We start from the raw sequence: 16,565 nt of genomic DNA on the forward strand, positions 1-16,565 counted from the left end.
CGAAAGATCTGCAGTAGTGGCTGCTCGTCCACAATTTGACCGGGGACAGACACCTCTACCTATCTAACTCAGGACTAACATTTGTGATAGATGCATCACTGCTGGTTTGGAGAGGTCATCTGGGAGAGGTGAAGATCAGAAGACTCTGGTCTCTGACAGAGACCCAGCCCTGCATCAACTTGATGAAGTTACGGTTAATTCTCTTTGCTCTGAAGATGTTTTTTCTGACCACTGGAGGGGGAACTGGTGCAGGTTGTTACATAAAACACAACTCCCTCGTGGTACTGCACAAAACACGGCGACGTCTGGTCGTGGGTATTTTGTGCGAGGAGGCTCCAGGTTTCTGGAAATGACTGAATGCTCGGGGCATTTCCCAAGTTGCACAGCACCTAACAGGATCTTTAAACACCACTCAGCACAGATCTTGCCTAGTGGATCACAAATAGCAGTTACACTCTGAAGTGGCACAGGGCATCTTCTAACAATGAGGAAAACCCTAGCTCAGTCTATTCACCACTGTAGAGAATGCACAGTGTCCAAGAATTTGTGCTTTTAGTTCCCAAAGAGGGTTTGACTTGGCGATGTCTTTCACGTGAGCTTGGGCTAGGGACTCCTGTATGCCTTTCCACCCTACTGCTCCTTCCCAGACTATTGAGAAAGACCTTGCCAAAGTCATCCTATTAGCTCTGGACTGGGCAAGGAGAGTGCGGTACCCAGAACTCCTGGCCATGAGCAAAAGTCCTCCAATTTGACTGCCCCTTCTGGAGTACCTCCTGTCGTTGAAGCAGGGCCGGTTTCTGCATCCAAGTCTGTTCAACCTGCACCTCCATGCGTGGAAATTGAAAGGTGACAGTTGATGGTTTTTGATCTTCCTCCCGAAGAAGTATGTGTTATCTGGCGGGCTTCCACCAAAACTAATTACACAGGGTGCTGGGAAATGTTTGTTGTCTGAAATGCCTCCCATGATATTTAGCCCTTACAAAGTTGTTTGACATTCAGGTGTGTTTTTTCTATCCTTAGCCCAGCAAGGCTTTGCTGTGGCGACAGTTAAGGGTTTTCTTTTGGTCTTTCTACAGGTGCCTGATCAGCCATCCCTTTTCAAATCCACTGTTATGTGTTTCTAAAAGGGATTGATCCATATGTTCCCGCCAACACCTTTTGGTTCTCACCTATTTGAGGGACACTCCCTTTGAACTCATCCACAGTGGCTCCTGGTGTCTTTTAACTATGAAGATGGCGTTCCTCGTCACAGTTACTTCTGTTTGGCGAGTGAGCGGACTTCAGGCCTTGACACTCGACAGCAACCCAGACAAATTGGTCCTTCTGACAAAAGCAGCTTTCTTGCTAAAAGTAGTCATGCCTTTCCACATAGGGCAATCCTTCACCTTACCTACCAAGGATGAGGAACGGCTCACTGCCTTGACCCTAAAAGGGCCCACAGTTTTTACATCGATCTGACAAGAGACAACAGATCAGACAATGAGCTGTGTTGGGCTTCACAGGTCCGAAGAAAGGAAAAGTGGTGCAAAAGTGAACCAGTTCCCGATGGATTGTACTACTCTGCATAAAGATATGATATAGGCTCACCAAGAAGCAACCCCCAGAAGGTTTGCTCGCTCAATCCACTAGAGTGAAGGCTGCTGCCTCTGTGCTGGCATGCAATGTGCCAACTTTATTTCTATGGGCTCCACGTCCGATGACAGTGATCAGGAAGAAACTGGCATGAGCGTGCTGAGGATGCACGGATATCGTGGCCTCGATGTCACATTTGGGGAGGAATCCACCCGACACAGAGCCACACGATGCTACCTACTGGAATGAAAGGGAGTTGCTATGAAAAATCTTCTGGATCCAGTCTGGCACTTGGAGGAACTTCTCAAGGTGAGCAATATGTGGTTGGATTGAGTCGGTACCAGAAAAGATGTCACTGAAGGTTAGTGACTTGTTTGTTGATGCATTCCTGTTCTATACAGGGATATTGTTTCAGATCCTGGGTGTGTAGCCGGAAAAAAACATGCTGCATTGTTTTTGTTCTCTCTTACACTTGGTCTACAATCTGATGGAGTCCAGGGTGGGTCTGACGAGAGCCACCAGAGATGTCAAGCATGTCTGCAAGATAAGCTAGAGTGCTAGCTTTGTAAATGATGCAGCTGGCTTTGAAAATGATGCGGGCAGGCAATGGAATCCATTGGAGTTCTATTATGATGGGGGTGATCATATTTCTTCAGGCCCTGCATCATACGTGCTGCAGCATGCGGCTCCTGGGAGGCCATGGCAGGTTATTACTGCCAACCTGCTATGAGTATCAGCACTTAAACAGCAGTTCTGAAGTTGCTTTCTTGAAGAAATGGTTTCACTTTCTGATGAAGAGAGAGCTGATACCTGGACATCTTTGTTTTTGGCAGTGTGTTATTTGAGGATGAGGTTAGTGTCCTTGGTGAATCTAAGTGACATAGTATTTAGTGAAAGTTGGGGTTCGAATCCATTAAGGTTCATTTTATTGAGCTAGGTTTTTACAATTTCTTACCTTTTGTTCTTGGCAAATAACAGGAATTCTGCTTTACCACACAAGTCTTTACCCCGATATGCCTTTACCAGGCATGACTTTACAACAAAATGATATCAAGCAACTGAACCCCCTTTTTACATATATATATATATATACACTGCGGTGTTTTTCAGCTCCCTCCGAACCCACTGGGGCTTTTATTTGGATTACTGGGAGAGATGTGGCGGCAATCACGGGGGTTGAACTCATGGGGAACTCCAAGTACTAGCATGCTTTGCATGCATACGCCCACTGGGGCGTGACTTGGTGGAGTTATCAGGTGTTCCCTATTGAAGGACTGCCATTTCTCTTTCTCCATTTCGCCCGTGAACAAGAGCACAGGAGTGTCTGAAACGCGTTGGGCTGGTGATGAAATTGGTGGGAGACTGTGACTCTGTGAAGCTGAAGTCTGCAATTAAAGGTGTTATCACTCCCTGGTTGGTGGCGTCTTCATATGGGGCAACCTGTTTTGTTGGATTTGTTGCGGCTGGCTCGGTCGCGAAGACGCCCTGCTGCGAGTGCAGATCCTGTGTTTGCAAAATCAAACACGCTGGAACCAGGGATAGCGTGTTGTTGGACATTTATTAATCAGCACGGCGGTGTTTTTCAGCTCCCTCCGAACCCACTGGGGCTTTTATTTGGATTACTGGGAGAGATGTGGCGGCACCCACGGGGGTTGAACTCATGGGGAACTCCAAGTACCAGCATGCTTTGCATGCATACGCCCACTGGGGCGTGACTTGGTGGAGTTATCAGGTGTTCCCTATTGAAGGACTGCCATTTCTCTTTCTCCATTTCGCCCGTGAACAAGAGCACAGGAGTGTTTGAAACGTGTTGGGCTGGTGATGAAATTGGTGGGAGACTGTGACTCTGTGAAGCTGAAGTCTGCAATTAAAGGTGTTATCACTCCCTGGTTAGTGGCGTCTTCATATGGGGCAACCTGTTTTGTTGGATTTGTTGCGGCTGGCTCGGTCGCGAAGACGCCCTGCTGCGAGTGCAGATCCTGTGTTTGCAAAATCAAACACGCTGGAACCAGGGATAGCCGTGTTGTTGGACATTTATTAATCCGCATGGCGGTATTTTTCAGCTCCCTCCGAACCCACTGGGGCTTTTATTTGGATTACTGGGAGAGATGTGGCGGCACCCACGGTGGTTGAACTCATGGGGAACTCCAAGTACCAGCATGCTTTGCATGCATACGCCCACTGGGGCGTGACTTGGTGGAGTTATCAGGTATTCCCTATTGAAGGACTGCCATTTCTCTTTCTCCATTTCGCCCGTGAACAAGAGCACAGGAGTGTTTGAAACGCGTTGGGCTGGTGATGAAATTGGTGGGAGACTGTGACTCTGTGAAGCTGAAGTCTGCAATTAAAGGTGTTATTACTCCCTGGTTAGTGGCGTCTTCATATGGGGCAACCTGTTTTGTTGGATTTGTTGCGGCTGGCTCGGTCGCGAAGACGCCCTGCTGCGAGTGCAGATCATGTGTTTGCAAAATCAAACACGCTGGAACCAGGGATAGCCGTGTTGTTGGACATTTATTAATCCGCATGGCGGTGTTTTTCAGCTCCCTTCGAACCCACTGGGGCTTTTATTTGGATTACTGGGAGAGATGTGGCGGCTCCCACGGGGGTTGAACTCATGGGGAACTCCAAGTACCAGCATGCTTTGCATGCATACGCCCACTGGGAGGTGACTTGGTGGAGTTATCAGGTGTTCCCTGTTGAAGGACTGCCATTTCTCTTTCTCCATTTCGCCCGTGAACAAGAGCACAGGAGTGTTTGAAACGCGTTGGGCTGGTGATGAAATTGGTGGGAGACTGTGACTCTGTGAAGCTGAAGTCTGCAATTAAAGGTGTTATCACTCCCTGGTTAGTGGCGTCTTCATATGGGGCAACCTGTTTTGTTGGATATATGTATATATAAAAATATATATATATATATATATATATATGAGGCTCCATGGGGATGTCCAGAAACGAACAGCACTCGGACATAGAACAGCTTTTTCCCCAATCAAGCTTTATTCAAGGTATGGACAATCACTCTCACCAGTCATTAAAGCCTTTGTCTGCACCCGACGCGTTTCGAGAGGATCTCTTTTTCAAGGGTGATGTGGACAAAGAGCGCATGTGCGCCTGCAGCTTCCTTTTCAGCGATATCGCACACCATTGATTGGTCCCTCTGTATGAGAAGTGCGTTGCTTTCTGGGAGCTGTAGTGCGTGATTTCTTCCCTTAATGGATGCGCTCCAAATTTCAGGCGGATTCTAGGCTCTCACACGAGCCATTGGGGGGAGCAGTAGTCCTTGATCCTAATTCTGTGTCCCGCTTCGTGAGCTTGGTGTATCCAGTGCTCTGCGGCCCCCTGTTATCGGGGTGGTGCGCGTTCAGCGGCAGGACGGCCGCTATAGATATGAGGCTCCATGGGGATGTCCAGAAACGAACAGCACTCGGACATAGAACAGCTTTTTCCCCAATCAAGCTTTATTCAAGGTATGGACAATCACTCTCACCAGTCATTAAAGCCTTTGTCTGCACCCGACGCGTTTCGAGAGGATCTCTTTTTCAAGGGTGATGTGGACAAAGAGCGCATGTGCGCCTGCAGCTTCCTTTTCAGCGATATCGCACACCATTGATTGGTCCCTCTGTATGAGAAGTGCGTTGCTTTCTGGGAGCTGTAGTGCGTGATTTCTTCCCTTAATGGATGCGCTCCAAATTTCAGGCGGATTCTAGGCTCTCACACGAGCCATTGGGGGGAGCAGTAGTCCTTGATCCTAATTCTGTGTCCCGCTTCGTGAGCTTGGTGTATCCAGTGCTCTGCGGCCCCCTGTTATCGGGGTGGTGCGCGTTCAGCGGCAGGACGGCCGCTATAGATATGAGGCTCCATGGGGATGTCCAGAAACGAACAGCACTCGGACATAGAACAGCTTTTTCCCCAATCAAGCTTTATTCAAGGTATGGACAATCACTCTCACCAGTCATTAAAGCCTTTGTCTGCACCCGACGCGTTTCGAGAGGATCTCTTTTTCAAGGGTGATGTGGACAAAGAGCGCATGTGCGCCTGCAGCTTCCTTTTCAGCGATATCGCACACCATTGATTGGTCCCTCTGTATGAGAAGTGCGTTGCTTTCTGGGAGCTGTAGTGCGTGATTTCTTCCCTTAATGGATGCGCTCCAAATTTCAGGCGGATTCTAGGCTCTCACACGAGCCATTGGGGGGAGCAGTAGTCCTTGATCCTAATTCTGTGTCCCGCTTCGTGAGCTTGGTGTATCCAGTGCTCTGCGGCCCCCTGTTATCGGGGTGGTGCGCGTTCAGCGGCAGGACGGCCGCTATAGATATGAGGCTCCATGGGGATGTCCAGAAACGAACAGCACTCGGACATAGAACAGCTTTTTCCCCAATCAAGCTTTATTCAAGGTATGGACAATCACTCTCACCAGTCATTAAAGCCTTTGTCTGCACCCGACGCGTTTCGAGAGGATCTCTTTTTCAAGGGTGATGTGGACAAAGAGCGCATGTGCGCCTGCAGCTTCCTTTTCAGCGATATCGCACACCATTGATTGGTCCCTCTGTATGAGAAGTGCGTTGCTTTCTGGGAGCTGTAGTGCGTGATTTCTTCCCTTAATGGATGCGCTCCAAATTTCAGGCGGATTCTAGGCTCTCACACGAGCCATTGGGGGGAGCAGTAGTCCTTGATCCTAATTCTGTGTCCCGCTTCGTGAGCTTGGTGTATCCAGTGCTCTGCGGCCCCCTGTTATCGGGGTGGTGCGCGTTCAGCGGCAGGACGGCCGCTATAGATATGAGGCTCCATGGGGATGTCCAGAAACGAACAGCACTCGGACATAGAACAGCTTTTTCCCCAATCAAGCTTTATTCAAGGTATGGACAATCACTCTCACCAGTCATTAAAGCCTTTGTCTGCACCCGACGCATTTCGAGAGGATCTCTTTTTCAAGGGTGATGTGGACAAAGAGCGCACTTCTCATACAGAGGGACCAATCAATGGTGTGCGATATCGCTGAAAAGGAAGCTGCAGGCGCACATGTGCTCTTTGTCCACATCACCCTTGAAAAAGAGATCCTCTCGAAACGCGTCGGGTGCAGACAAAGGCTTTAATGACTGGTGAGAGTGATTGTCCATACCTTGAATAAAGCTTGATTGGGGAAAAAGCTGTTCTATGTCCGAGTGCTGTTCGTTTCTGGACATCCCCATGGAGCCTCATATCTATAGCGGCCGTCCTGCCGCTGAACGCGCACCACCCCGATAACAGGGGGCCGCAGAGCACTGGATACACCAAGCTCACGAAGCGGGACACAGAATTAGGATCAAGGACTACTGCTCCCCCCAATGGCTCGTGTGAGAGCCTAGAATCCGCCTGAAATTTGGAGCGCATCCATTAAGGGAAGAAATCACGCACTACAGCTCCCAGAAAGCAACGCACTTCTCATACAGAGGGACCAATCAATGGTGTGCGATATCGCTGAAAAGGAAGCTGCAGGCGCACATGCGCTCTTTGTCCACATCACCCTTGAAAAAGAGATCCTCTCGAAACGCGTCGGGTGCAGACAAAGGCTTTAATGACTGGTGAGAGTGATTGTCCATACCTTGAATAAAGCTTGATTGGGGAAAAAGCTGTTCTATGTCCGAGTGCTGTTCGTTTCTGGACATCCCCATGGAGCCTCATATCTATAGCGGCCGTCCTGCCGCTGAACGCGCACCACCCCGATAACAGGGGGCCGCAGAGCACTGGATACACCAAGCTCACGAAGCGGGACACAGAATTAGGATCAAGGACTACTGCTCCCCCCAATGGCTCGTGTGAGAGCCTAGAATCCGCCTGAAATTTGGAGCGCATCCATTAAGGGAAGAAATCACGCACTACAGCTCCCAGAAAGCAACGCACTTCTCATACAGAGGGACCAATCAATGGTGTGCGATATCGCTGAAAAGGAAGCTGCAGGCGCACATGCGCTCTTTGTCCACATCACCCTTGAAAAAGAGATCCTCTCGAAACGCGTCGGGTGCAGACAAAGGCTTTAATGACTGGTGAGAGTGATTGTCCATACCTTGAATAAAGCTTGATTGGGGAAAAAGCTGTTCTATGTCCGAGTGCTGTTCGTTTCTGGACATCCCCATGGAGCCTCATATATATATATATATATATTCTCTGAAAAGACAGACGTTATAATTAGGAATTAGCATTTAAAAAACCTTAGAAATTCACTGAAAAAAACATAGGTTTCATGGTCAGTGACATCACTGATGACATCACTGATGACATCTCAAATGACATTACTGATGACATCATCAAACCCGAATATAATAGTTGATACACCCGCTCTAAAATAGAGACTATAATTTTCAAAACCATGAACACACCAATACCAGTTAGTACATATCCACTCACTAATTCCTAGGTCTACACACACACATCCATTCATTCACCCATACAGTCACTCATACATACAGTCAGCCATCAATACAGCATTATCATATCCAGTCACATACCTATACAGACACTCACACACCGCCTCTCAATGATAGAGTTATTCACACATGTAGTCAGTAAGGGAAATAATCAATCACAGTTTTATTTACTCACCTGTACAGTTACGCATATACCACCTCACTTATTTAAACATATACTAACACATACTTCCACTCTAATACAATAACTAATACAAGCACACACTGATCTATACAGGCTCTCTCACAATCACTCAGTCTCACATATAGTCATTTATACACCCAAACACTAATATATACTGCCTTTCACATATGCAGTTACTCGCACATGTACCACTGAGGCGTCCATTCACTCACCAATACACTCATACACACACTCACCGAGCCAGATATAGATATAGACTTGAACACATATACCCAGTGAATTATCCACTCACACATCTATGCACAGAGTCACACCCCCACCCATCCACACAGACACTCAGGCACCCATACAGATACTCAGACAACCAATCAATACCCATAGAGATCCTCATTTAACTGCTAACCAATGCATGCAATCGCTTACACACCAACTGACAACCTAAACTGTGTGGATGTCTGCATCAGTCGCTAACACGTATTATGTAAGACACAATTAATCGCTCACTTATACAGTCAGTTACACACCTACTTAATCATCCATCCTGACTCTTCAATACACCTTGGCACACACACACATATATATATATATATATATATATATATATATATATATATATATATATATTTTTTTTTTTTTTTGTCTGCCCCTACAAGAGATCTTGTAGAATGAGATTCCCTCCTTTATTTCCATGAAATGTAAAAAGTGATCCCCTCTCTCGATGTCGATGAAACTTTATTGTTTTATTTAAAAGACAAAGAAATGTCAACCTTACCGACATTGACAAAGGCGTGTAGCCGAAACGCGTCTGTCGGGTGTTTTGTGTTCTGTTGCCGAATAAACCTTAATGAAGATATTCCCATGGAGTGCGCCTCATTCATGATCCGAGATAGGATCACCGACCAGGAATATATATATATATATATATAAAACATATTTACATTTTATAGAAACACATAGTCACTGGATGATGTCATCAGTAATGTCATCAGTGATGTCATTTGAGATGTCATCAGTGATGTCACTGACCATGTCATGAATGATGTAATATGTGACGTCATTAGCAGTGCATTGTGGGGGCGCGAGTTATAGGGTTTTTTTAATGCTAATTCCTAACTATAACGTCTGTAAAACCTATGGTTTTTTCAGTGAATTTCGAAGGTTTTTTAAATGTTAATTTCATATTTTAACATTTATAAAACCTATATTTTTTCAAATTTTTTTAAATAATATTTTGGAACTCTATAAACCATTTTTAACTTTAAAAATAATGTAATGTTTTATATCTTCAAAAAAATAATCTATATAATTTTTTTTTCTGAGAAAACTAGAGTCCCGTACCGGTAGTCTACCAAGCTCCATCAGCACGCGAATCCTATCCGCCATATTGAAATGATGCGCATTTTGTATCCGACGAGTTCGTGGCACCCCGTCCCGCGTAAGAACATATACGTATGAGGTCGCGCCAGCTGCTACTTTGGTATGCGACGGGTACGCAATACCAAGCCGCGTGTTACGTCATGTACGTATGGGGTCACGCCCGCTGCGTGTTGCGTATGCGACGACTGTACGCAGCCAGGCCCTGTGTTACGTCATAGACGTATGGTGCCGTGCCGGGTATGCCATTCCCTCCTTTTTTTTGTATGTCTCAAAACTATATCTACATAATTTTAAAGTGTATATGAGAGCAAGCGATAATCTAAAATATTTTAAACATTTGTATATTTCTAACTGTAATAAACTTATATTATAGTAAATATATTTTCTCAAAATCGCGTTGGGTGCGGTCTCCTTGTGCGCTGAGTGCGCGATTGCCCTGTGACCTTAAAAAAAGCATTTGATTGGTTCATAACATTTCCCATTCTACCAGTTGGAAAACGCCACCCATTTTAGTCATTCTCTCTACAGCATTTGATGAGACACACCTCTTCTGCTTAAAGAGCTTTTTTGAAAACGTTTTGCTATATACACATATCTTACACTAGACACAACATGCAACCATCATCTTCATCAATATTCATGGTCTGTAAAGTAGCCTTCCACCTGTGATGGGCACACACCTAAAACTTACATAACCGAAGTTTCCCCACTACCAGAGGTAACATGCTTGCATACGCTATCCACAGCACAATGTAGTGTGGTACGGCCCAGGGGCCCTATCATCCATAGATAATGAACACACGGACACAGATAGATAGTGGAACTGGGTACGGGCACGTGCGCTCGACTCCTTTTTATTACCAGGGTCACATAACCAGTGACGTCTGTGCTGGATGCATGTGGGGTGAGTGTAAACCAGCCCTCAGAGAATGGTTGCTGCTAGCATCAACTACAACAGTAATCATTGGATCACACACAGAGATTCAATAATAAAAGAGTCAATAGTTTGTGCTGCAGTAAGGTAGGGACAGTAGATGTAAAATAATACAGAAAAAATTCTATCGTAAAAGAACCACAACTTGTGCTATATTCAGACACAGGCAATAGATCTGAAATAATACACAAAAAGATTGTATCATAAAGGGTCCAGCAGTTCTAGTGCACTCAGATAGCCACATCAAAAGCATTCAGCATGTGCACAGCCAGCAATGAAGCGTGCTGCGAGTGGGCCGTACTAGCAGCAATGTCTGTTGCCATCAACACTGCATCATCTGCAATAGCGACTCGATCTCAATTGTGAACACTGCTGTCTGCAGTGTAGGCCAAAGAGAGTGGTCAGCAAGGACCCACAGCTACGTAAGGTGGACTTGACCTACACAGTTTGTCGTACGCAAAGCAAGAAAAAACGTATGCAGAGCCTGCGATGACACGTATGGATGGTGCAGACAGAGCGCACTGCAGCAATGTCTTTTCCTACAGGACTGAATCATCTACAATACCGAATCGATCTGAATTGTGAACACTGGTGTCTGCAGTGTAAATTGAAGGCATTAGTCACACAGACATCCATTAATACTTTTTCTCACTTCCTCCTCCCAAAATACAACATAAATTACAGAAAACTCTGCAATAAATAAATCAAAACAATTCAAATTGCGATTTCTACTGTCCACAGTGTAGACTATACAGTGTTCCTTTGAACTTGCAAGATGAATTTCACCATTGTACTAAGCATATAACTCATCAAAAAAAATTCTTCAAGCAAATATACTAAAAGAATATTCTGTATATTTCAAGACGTTGTAGTTAGTTGCCTACTGAATTCTGTAATTAAACAATCACCACTCGATCTGAATTGTGAGCCCTGCTGACCGCAGTGTAGGCCAGTGGCAGTAACACCTCACAGCCACGTGCCGTTGGATTCGGATGCACGGAGTTGGTTGCACCTGGTCGGAGGGGGAACACAGGAATCATCACAGACTTTAACTTCTGACATCCTCAATCATATAATCAAGACCCCGTTTCACTGTTCGGACCTTCTGTACCGCGGTGTACTGCACCGACTGGTATCAACCAAGCACAATAATCATGTGCAGCAGTTAGCTACGGAAGCACAGACACTGATGCACCTCAAAGGAAACAGTTCTGTGAAAAGCAAGCAGCAGGTAATATCAGACACCGTCCATTGTGGGATCAAGACACCGTTCCACTGTTGGGACCTAGAGTTGGTAGCACCTGGTCAAAGGGAGTCCCTTTATCTCTACTCTCAGATGCAGTTCTAACATCGTCCATTGTGGGATCAAGACACCGTTCCACTGTTGGGACCTAGAGTTGGTTGCACCTGGTGGAAGGGAGTACCTTTATCTCTACTCTCAGATGCAGTTCTAACTTCGTCCATTGTGGGATCAAGACCCCGTTTCACTGTTCGGACCTGCTGTTCCGCAGTGTACTCCAGCCACTACAGTCAGCCAAGCCAAATAATCATGTGCAGCAATTAGCTACGGAATCACAGAGTCTGATCCACGTCAGCGGAGGGAGTTCTGTGAAAACCCACCAGCAAGTAATATCGGACATCGTCCATTCTGGGATCAAGTCACCGTTCCACTGTTGGGAACTAGAGTTGGTTGCACCTGGTGGAAGGGAGTACCTTCATCTGCACTCTGAGATGCAGTTCTAACATAGTCCATTGTGGGATCAAGACACCGTTCCACTGTTGGGACCTAGAGTTGGTAGCACCAGCTCGAAGGGAGTACCTTTATCTCCACTCTCATATGCAGTTCTAACATCGTCCATTGTGGGATCAAGACCCCGTTTCACTGTTCGGACCTGCTATAGCGCGGTGTACTCCAGCCACTGCAGTCAACCAAGCCCAATAATCATGTGCAGCAATTACCTACACTATCTACTTCACTCAATAGACCATCAGTGCATGTGCATGTTTACATGTACATGTGTGTGCTCTGCATACTCAAGTCTGTCCGCAACATCCCCTCAAGACTTTCCATTGTATAATTTTATAATCGAGAATCACTTGCCACCTTCGCACATACTTTCCTCCCATCTCTCCCCGCAACAGAGGTGCTATGTCATGTTTGCTTTGTGTACATGGCTAGCCACAGTTCTCACAGTACGAAGTGTTGTTGTGTCTGATTGGTGTATGTGATAGTTTTACCCTGCTGGGAGGTTCCCCGCCCCCTTCTCTCCGGGATAAAGTAGTGACACTAGACCTATTTATGAGGGCATCTTATTCTGTTTTATTGTCAATTGTCAGAACCCCAATAAAGTTACTTTCAACCAAAACAAGAAAATAAAGAAACTAAAGTCCTCTTCTTCTGTAGTCCGGTCGTCTCTGTAGCTAATCCGTAGTCCTGGGCTGTCTGGCCTTGGCTGAATGACTCAGAGGGAAGATCAGGGTGAGGCAAAACGAAAGAAATAAATAAATAAAGAGGGTCTTTAGACACCTGTTCTGTTGTACAGGGAAGAGGGGAATTAGGGATGTGCGCGCCGCCACCAGTGTCCCTAACTGTGCAGTGACTGGGGTGAGGGGCATTCAATGTGCTCAGCTTGCTGTGGCCCTCAGTCCCGCCCACCACTCTCTAAACGAAAATGGGTGTGTAGACGCCACTTGCCTGTATCCACGACCCTCTGGGGGCCGTGGTATGGGGAGAACCCGCCTCCTTGTCCTCTCCTGGAGAGCTGGTCTCGATCGCGTTTGTGGGGAAGTCTTCTTCTGTATCCATAGTTCTGCCCATCTGGCTGCCTCCTCCCGTTGCGTCCCGCAGGTTGTCCTTGCCTCCGGATTGTGCATCAGTCCTTTCCTCAGCTCGCTCTGTGTGCTTGCTGTACCTCCGGTTGGATGCCTCTCCGAGAGACTGCAGGCCTTTTTCTTTATCCCGGCCCATGGTTCCGGCACCAGGAGACGTAACCGCTAGACCGTCACCACTCTTTCCGGTTGAGGGTGACTCGGCGGCCATATTGAAGTTCTCGGCGTTTTCTATAACGCGCCGGGATGGGCTCTTGGGGTTATCATCACAGTGTACATGTTTTTTGTCATGTATGCGATTATACAGGGTAGCACGTTTATTCACGAGCAGTGGTTTCTCCCATTTACATATCGCTGTCTTAAAGAGCATACAGAAGTTTTTCTCACAGGTGCAAACTGTGACCACAATGGCAGTCATTCATTACTATGCAAGAATTTCCAACTGCACAACACTTCTAAGCTTACAGCCCCCAATCTTGCCTGCTTTCTTGAAAGCACGCCAACTCCCACAATCACACCAACATTCACACAGCTTTCTAACGGACGTTATCTGCTTCTCAATATCATGCACTCCTATGGAATGTGAGGTGGCATACCATATGTCCTTACTGTTTCAAACCGAGTAACTTCCAGTAGCAATGTCTATTCCCACCCACATAAACTAACTCCCAAACTTCAACTTGGCCTTGAAACCCTACTTTGCAAACAGATTTCATTAAACTAACCAAACTAAAGCGCTTTTCTTCAGAACAGAAGTGTCCCTCAATGTATCGCCTGCAGATAGCACGAACTTCCAGTAAAATACAGTCCCTTTTAAATTCGAACCTCCCATTACACTTTGTGAATTGTTACCTAATTTAAAACACATCTCACACTCAAGGTCTGCCACACTTTTTTAATACGGTCTCCTCCGGCCTTCTCACAGCCTTTCAAACTCTTTTTGGTATAATACCACACTTCATTCATTCGATCATCTCTGGAATAACAGGAACAGTGCCCAAAATTATCGCTCTCATTGCGGCCATCCTACAACTATTTTTGCTTGTAAAAAATGACTGTGCTCCCTGTGGTAACAAGCATCTCCGACAGAATACGCATCTACGCGAAGCTACATCAATTTCGTGAAAAAATGGAACTTCTTTTCGGCTGCCTGCCCCTATTTATTATCGGAGCCAGCTACAACATGACATTTATTTACGCATATCCAATGTGCGTCCAACCATCTTTCTATTGCAAAACGTGCCCATTCAACTGGCGAATGGATGTATGCCTTGCCAACATCCCAACAATCGCTCCCGATATCCAGCAGGTAATGGAGTATCTTGAGCAATGGCGGATGCAACGCAAAAAGGTATCGTGGTGGAATGGGATTTCTGCGCAGCCGCGAAAGATCTACTGCAATGTACGACCTTTGACAACATCGCAGATTGCCTACCAATTCAAATTGCCACTCCAACATTCGAGGAACATTACTGTCCCTTCAAAGATATGAATTGGATCGCTTCCCTTTTCTCACATGATGGCAACAATGACCTCTTGGAACATTACGCATCTCAAGCCGCTGAAGAACTTCCGGACTGCAATCTCCAAGACTTGGAAGAAATTCACGTTCTTCTTGGATTTATTTTTACCAACTTTTTTGACTTTTTCCTTTCAATTTTTTTAAATACACTTCAATTGAGCTATTTTCATATAATAACTTTCTAAGTATGCTCAGGCATTTGAACTCTGTTTTCATTATTGCCCCTTACGTCTCCAGTCTAACCGGGTATGGGTGATGTATGGCCTATCCAAATACGCTATTTACTTCTTAAATTAGCATAAACCCGACATCCATTTTCAAACCATCTCTATTCTTTGTGCACACGTCTCTCTGCCTGCCTGTTATCCACGAAGCCCTTTCACACAAATTTACTCATCCTCAGCCTCTACTCACGAGCTGGCGATCAACATAAAAAAACACGACATTGTTTAGGAACTGGTTGGCACAGTGTGCTAATCGTATCCTACCTTTATTTTAATTATAGAATTGAGTAATTCATGTCTAATAGCTATTGTTTATGTCACATGGAACTGTTACATGTAATGTGGAATTCACTAATGCAGCAGCTTCAGATTGTAATGTAAATTGATACTTGTATAGCGCACTACTCACCCGCAAGGGTCTCAAGGCGCTTGTACCAATACCGCTGTGGAACCCATCCTGGCTTTCCCTGTGAGGCGTCCACTCCTGGGCACCCCCAAGGTGGAGGCCAGGCATCCTTAGCGTTGTGGGGGCCGTTGTGGAGATTAAGCAAGCTATTGCCCAGAGTTGCAGAGTGGGACTCCATGATTGGAATGGCACCGAGGCGAGAATTGTCAGGTCTGTGGAATTTTTTAAGCCCAAGACCCACCGAGGCGGGGAATTGAACCCTGGTCCCGGGCTAGACCTCTGCATCAGGGTCTGCCACTCTAATCATTGAGCCACACTTCTCCACTTCTCCACAGATTTGAATATAACAGAATCGGTTGGAGTTTGCCTCATCTCGGTGCCTTAGCTCTTTGCACAAGAATTTTTTTTTGAAAGGGCTGAAGACAATAATGTATGGTTTGACGAGAAGGGTACCTAATGTGCTTCTCAGAAGCACAATTTTGTGTTCCTCCTCAAATTTCCGATGTGACTACAACTATTACCAATTCTGACACGCACCAGATTGAATCTACCGTACAAGAGATTGCTGACTGTTCTACTGTTGATAATTTTGTGTTACAACAAAGGAGTACCAGGGTACCGAAGAGGTTTGATGATTACACTTTGCAATTTTTGTTTTGTTTCTTTTCTTAAAGGATACATGTGCTAATCGTATCCTACCTTTATTTTCATTATAGAATTTCGAGTCATTCAAATGTAATAGGCATTGTTTATGTCACATGGAACTGTAACATGTAATGTGGAATTCACTGATGCAGGAGCTTACGTTTGAATACAGCAGAAGCGATTGGAATTTGCCTCACCTGAATGCCTTACCTCTTGCACCAGTGGATCCATTTATGGCACTTAAATAAAGACACTCTTTATATAACTTTTCAGACTCCATCGCTTTATTACACACAGCCACTTTCTTAGACACACCTGATTTCACCATTTCTCTTCTGTGGCATTGCAACATTCTGCATTATATTCTTCATAATTATTTCTTTATTCCTCCTTCTTATTACACACACCCACTTTCTTAGACACACCTGATTTCACCATTGCTCTTCTGTGGCATTGCAACATTCTGCATTAT

This window comes from Triturus cristatus, chromosome 1_2 (assembly GCF_964204655.1).
Source record: "Triturus cristatus chromosome 1_2, aTriCri1.1, whole genome shotgun sequence".
NCBI classification, from domain to species: Eukaryota; Metazoa; Chordata; class Amphibia; order Caudata; family Salamandridae; genus Triturus; species Triturus cristatus.